General features: G+C 47.6%; 1 pseudogene; it reads right to left on the bottom strand.

Annotated features, from left to right (window-relative positions):
* Positions 1 to 1,165: 1,165 nt before the first annotated feature.
* Positions 1,166 to 5,725, bottom strand: LOC136652562 (olfactory receptor 6C4-like; annotated as a pseudogene).
* Positions 5,726 to 6,368: the final 643 nt, after the last annotated feature.

The raw sequence follows: 6,368 nt of genomic DNA, 5'->3' as shown, positions 1-6,368 counted from the left end.
CTGAAAGCAGAGGGTTTGGCATAAAGTCTCAAAAACACAGATGCCTTGACACGTGTATGCTTGGAGCAACTTCACCCCAAAGCAGCCATTTTCAACCACTGTGCCATGGCACACTGGTGTGCTGTGAATGGTCTGCAGGTGTTCTGTGGGAGTTTGGGAAAGGGTCACTTATTAGTGGGACCATTAAGGGATGTGAGACCCCCACCAACAGCATGGTGTGCCTTGTCAATTGTCAAAAGACTGATGGTGCACCTTGACAATTTTAGTACCTTGTCAGTGTGCCACAAAATGAAAAAGATTGAAAATCACTGCTCCAAAGGAACAGACCCCATATCGTTAGTTTAGCACAGATAAGACAATCACATGGGCATGCACACATCTTAGAATGCCCGCCAGAATTTTTAGACTCTTTCTATTCAGAACGGAACGCTGAACTTCATTGTAGTAGCAACTACAATTCACTTTTATTTTGCCGACTGCAGTTTTGACAAATGATTCTGTCAGCCTGTCCCATACAACCTCTGTTTCTGAGTGAGCGGGAGTTCCACTTTATGATGGATCCCCAAGTTAAATACATCTGATTTACAGACATCCCAACTAATGGACAGCAATGTCTGCACTTTCACACAGGCACAGTTCATCTGGTCTTGTGCTTTTGCTCAGGCATGACAGTGCTTTTCCAATTTACATTTGTTCTGATTTCTGGACAAATCTCTGGTAAAGAACCAGGACATAAGTAGGTGATTTATCCTATTGGTCTAGTAGAGTTAGCCCATTCCTCTTGGAATAGTTAAGACAAGGTAACAGAGTTCCACTTCATGCCGCCAGTGGCCATTTTGGGCCCTGCGGCACAGCCAGCGACCTGCTCCAGAGTAGGTAAGCCAGCATAGGGGGGTGGATTGTGGGTGGGGAGGGGAGGGAGGAGGTATCTCTGTAGGCAATGGCTCATGCCAGATCTTATCCTCCCCTTCTGACAAGGTGAACTATACATCAGTACAAAGGAACAGCACTTCTTCTTGCTAGATTTACAATGAAGCCACAAGTATAAAAGTTCAGGGATATCACAGAAATAAACTGAAGATTTCAGAATGATAATGTAAGCTGATAAAGCATGCTCATGTACTCGTAAATATGAGTTATTTTTATCCTTATCACCAAGATAGCATCACCAAGAAATTTTTGAGAACCAATTGTGCTTGCTAAGACATTTCCAAAGGGCTTCTTTCACTTCTCTGTTTTTCAGACTGTATATGAGGAGATTGACCAAAGGTGTCAGGACAGTGTAAAAGAGAGAAAAGACTTTGTTTAATTCTTTCATTGTCTCATTCCATGGCATGACATAAACAGTTATCAAACTCCCATAAAATATTGTGACCACAATAAGATGAGATGAGCAGGTGGAGAAGGCCTTTTGCCTCTGGGTGGCAGATGGAATTCTTAGGATAGTGGAAATGATAAAAATATACAATGTCACAGTTAATAAAAAGGGGATCAGCGTGAACATGAAAAAATTGTCCCCAGAAGTTCTAGAGTGTGATTTTCACTACAGGCAAGCTCAATGACTGGAGTAAAATCACAGAAGAAGTGGTCATAAGAACATAAGAACATAAGAACAGCCCCACTGGATCAGGCCATAGGCCCATCTAGTCCAGCTTCCTGTATCTCACAGCGGCCCACCAAATGCCCCAGGGAGCACACCAGATAACAAGAGACCTCATCCTGGTGCTCTCCCCTACATCTGGCATTCTGACTTAACCCATTCCTAAAATCAGGAGGTTGCGCATACACATCATGGCTTGTACCCCATAATGGATTTTTCCTCCAGAAACTCGTCCAATCCCCTTTTAAAGGCGTCTAGGCTAGACGCCAGCACCACATCCTGTGGCAAGGAGTTCCACAGACCGACCACACGCTGAGTAAAGAAATATTTTCTTTTGTCTGTCCTAACCCGCCCAACACTCAATTTTAGTGGATGTCCCCTGGTTCTGGTATTATGTGAGAGTGTAAAGAGCATCTCCCTATCCACTCTGTCCATCCCCTGCATAATTTTGTATGTCTCAATCATGTCCCCCCTCAAGCGTCTCTTTTCTAGGCTGAAGAGGCCCAAACGCCGTAGCCTTTCCTCATAAGGAAGGTGCCCCAGCCCCGTAATCATCTTAGTCGCTCTCTTTTGCACCTTTTCCATTTCCACTATGTCTTTTTTGAGATGTGGCGACCAGAACTGGACACAATACTCCAGGTGTGGCCTTACCATCGATTTGTACAACGGCATTATAATATTAGCCGTTTTGTTCTCAATACCCTTCCTAATGATCCCAAGCATAGAATTGGCCTTCTTCACTGCCGCCGCACATTGGGTCGACACTTTCATCGACCTGTCCACCACCACCCCAAGATCTCTCTCCTGATCTGTCACAGACAGCTCAGAACCCATCAGCCTATATCTAAAGTTTTGATTTTTTGCCCCAATGTGCATGACTTTACACTTACTGACATTGAAGCGCATCTGCCATTTTGCTGCCCATTCTGCCAGTCTGGAGAGATCCTTCTGGAGCTCCTCACAATCACTTTTGGTCTTTACCACTCGGAAAAGTTTGGTGTCATCTGCAAACTTAGCCACTTCACTGCTCAACCCTGTCTCCAGGTCATTTATGAAGAGGTTGAAAAGCACCGGTCCCAGGACAGATCCTTGGGGCACACCGCTTTTCACCTCTCTCCATTGTGAAAATTGCCCATTGACACCCACTCTCTGCTTCCTGGCCTCCAACCAGTTCTCAATCCACGAGAGGACCTGTCCTCTAATTCCCTGACTGTGGAGTTTTTTCAGTAGCCTTTGGTGAGGGACCGTGTCAAACGCCTTCTGAAAGTCCAGATATATAATGTCCACGGGTTCTCCCGCATCCACATGCCTGTTGACCTTTTCAAAGAATTCTATAAGGTTCGTGAGGCAAGACTTACCCTTACAGAAGCCATGCTGACTCTCCCTCAGCAAGGCCTGTTCGTCTATGTGTTTTGAGATCCTATCTTTGATGAGGCATTCCACCATCTTACCCGGTATGGATGTTAGGCTGACCGGCCTATAGTTTCCCGGGTCCCCCCTCTTTCCCTTTTTAAAAATAGGCGTGACATTTGCTATCCTCCAATCTTCTGGCACTGTGGCCGTTTTGAGGGACAAGTTGCATACCTTAGTCAAGAGATCTGCAACTTCATTCTTCAATTCCTTAATAACCCTTGGGTGGATGCCATCAGGGCCCGGTGACTTATTGATCTTTAATTTATCAATTTATCAATTTATCAATTTGATCTTTAATTTATTAAATTTGATAAATTTAATTGATTAAATTGTGGTGTCAATTTCATTGGCACCACAAAATGTTAATCTTGACATTAAATGCAACAGAACTGCCATTGCCACAAATCCATTAACCCAAGATCCACCCGCTAAAGAGATACAAACTCTACTGTTCATAAGGGTTGAACAGTGTAGTGGTTTGCATATTGCTAAGTACCGATCATAAGACATCATGGCTAAGAGAACACATTCTGTGACTACGAGGGAAGCAAAGAAATAAAATTGAACTATGCAACCTGAAATCGAAATGGATCTGTTCCCAGTCAAGATGCTGGACAATATCTTGGGCAGAATGGTGGTAGTATATTGTATTGGCAACCTTCAGTCTCGAAAGACTATGGTATCGCACTCTGAAAGGTAGTTCTGGAACAGCGTCTAGTGTGGCTGAAAAGGCCAATCCGGGAGTGACAATCCCTTCCACACCGGGAGCAAGTGCAGTCTGTCCCTGGTCTGTCTCCCTGGCTATGGGCCTTCCTTCTTTGCCTCTTAGCCTCAGACTGTTGGCCAAGTGTCTCTTCAAACTGGGAAAGGCCATGCTGCACAGCCTGCCTCCAAGCGGGCTGCTCAGAGGCCAGGGTTTCCCACTTGTTGAGGTCCATCCCTAAGGCCTTCAGATCCCTCTTGCAGATGTCCTTGTATCGCAGCTGTGGTCTACCTGTAGGGCGCTTTCCTTGCACGAGTTCTCCATAGAGGAGATCCTTTGGGATCCGGCCATCATCCATTCTCACAACATGACCGAGCCAACGCAGGCGTCTCTGTTTCAGCAGTGAATACAAGCTAGGGATTCCAGCACGTTCCAGGACTGTGTTGTTTGGAACTTTGTCCTGCCAGGTGATGCCGAGGATGCGTCGGAGGCAGCGCATGTGGAAAGCGCTCAGTTTCCTCTCCTGTTGTGAGCGAAGAGTCCATGACTCGCTGCAGTACAGAAGTGTACTCAGGACGCAATCTCTGTAGACCTGGATCTTGGTATGTTCCGTCAGCTTCTTGTTGGACCAGACTCTCTTTGTGAGTCTGGAAAACGTGGTAGCTGCTTTACCGATGCGCTTGTTTAGCTCGGTATCGAGAGAATGAGTGTCGGAGATCGTTGAGCCAAGGTACACAAAGTCATGGACAACCTCCAGTTCATGCTCAGAGATTGTAATGCAGGGAGGTGAGTCCACATCCTGAACCATGACCTGTGTTTTCTTCAGGCTGATTGTCAGTCCAAAATCTTGGCAGGCCTTACTAAAATGATCCATGAGCTGCTGGAGATCTTTGGCAGAGTGGGTAGTGACAGCTGCATCGTCGGCAAAGAGGAAGTCACGCAGACATTTCAGCTGGACTTTGGATTTTGCTCTCAGTCTGGAGAGGTTGAAGAGCTTTCCGTCTGATCTGGTCCGGAGATAGATGCCTTCTGTTGCAGTTCCAAAGGCCTGCTTCAGCAGGACAGCGAAGAAAATCCCAAACAAGGTTGGTGCAAGAACACAGCCCTGCTTCACTCCGCTTCGGATGTCAAAAGGGTCTGATGTGGAGCCATCGAAGACAACAGTGCCCTTCATGTCCTTGTGGAAGGATCTGATGATGCTGAGGAGCCTGGGTGGACATCCAGTCTTGGGGAGAATCTTGAAGAGGCCGTCTCTGCTGACCAGGTCGAAAGCCTTTGTGAGATCTATGAAGGCTATAAAGAGTGGCTGTCGTTGTTCCCTGCATTTCTCCTGCAGTTGTCTAAGGGAGAATACCATATCAGTGGTGGACCTGTTGGCTCGGAATCCACACTGCGATTCTGGATAGACGCTCTCTGCAAGTACCTGGAGCCTCTTTAGTACAACTCGGGCAAACAGCTTTCCTACAACGCTAAGGAGAGAGATGCCGCGGTAGTTGTTGCAGTCACCCCTGTCACCTTTGTTCTTGTACAGCGTGATGATGTTTGCATCCCTCATGTCTTGAGGTACTCCACCTTCTCTCCAGCAGAGACAGAGGATTTCATGCAGCTCAGTGATGATGATCTCTTTGCAGCATTTTAGGACTTCAGCAGGGATGCTGTCTTTTCCAGGTGCCTTGCCAAAGGCAAGGGAGTCCAGAGCCACGTGAAGTTCTTCTAGGGTTAGTTCACTGTCAAGCTCTTCCAGCACAGGCAGGCACTCAATGTTGTTCAGTGCTTCTTCGGTGACTACATTTTCTCTGGAATATAGCTCAGAGTAGTGCTGCACCCAGCGTTCCATCTGCTGCGCCCGATCCTGGATGACCTCGCCTGTGGCAGACTTCAGGTAGTAGTAGACTTCAGGTAGTATAGCAGGGCTCTAAATAGGACAGATTCCCAAGGAAAAAGTACATAGGTGTATGAAGGCGATGATCTGAAACAACCAATCCTAAAATGATTAGGTTTCCTACCATGGTGAATGTATAGATCAATAAAAATAAGATGGCGCGAGCTCAGGTAAGTGTAAAAATGCTCCTGAAAGCCCTGGCAGTGGCGCAATCATCCCAATCACACTTCTGCATCAGTCCTTCCCCCACAAAGACTGACAGATGCTTCCAAACTCCTGGAGAGTATCCTGGAGAGTTTGGGAATCAATGCAGTAGCCCAGGGCTGCCCAAACCCCGGCCCCTGGACCACTTGTGGCCCGCAGAGGGCCCCAATCGGCTCCCAGGGAGCCCCCATCTCCAATGGACACTTGGCCTGCTGGAGACCTGCTGGAGCCCTCGCTGCCCCAATGCTACCTACGCGACTGCTCCTCCAAGCGCCAGCGAGGAAAAGGCTAAGCACTCACAGGAGAGCAGGAGCCCCGCCCATCCGCAACCCTCCCATTAGGCTGGGGAGGCTGCAGCTGAGTGCAGGCTTCGGATGGGGGTGAGAAGTCCTGGGTCTGTTTGTGGTGCTTGAGTTTGGCTTGGGGTGAGGCACTGAGGAGGGAGGGGAAACTGTGAGTCTATTTGTGCTGCTTGCGTGTGCTGCAAGGGAGCTGCAAGGGAGAAATTGCGGGATGTTTGACTGCCGCTGGAGAGCATGTCTACTCAGCAGTAAATCCCATCAGAC

This window comes from Tiliqua scincoides, chromosome 5 (assembly GCF_035046505.1).
Source record: "Tiliqua scincoides isolate rTilSci1 chromosome 5, rTilSci1.hap2, whole genome shotgun sequence".
Classification (NCBI taxonomy): Eukaryota; Metazoa; Chordata; class Lepidosauria; order Squamata; family Scincidae; genus Tiliqua; species Tiliqua scincoides.
This window is presented reverse-complemented; position numbering and strand designations above follow the sequence as displayed.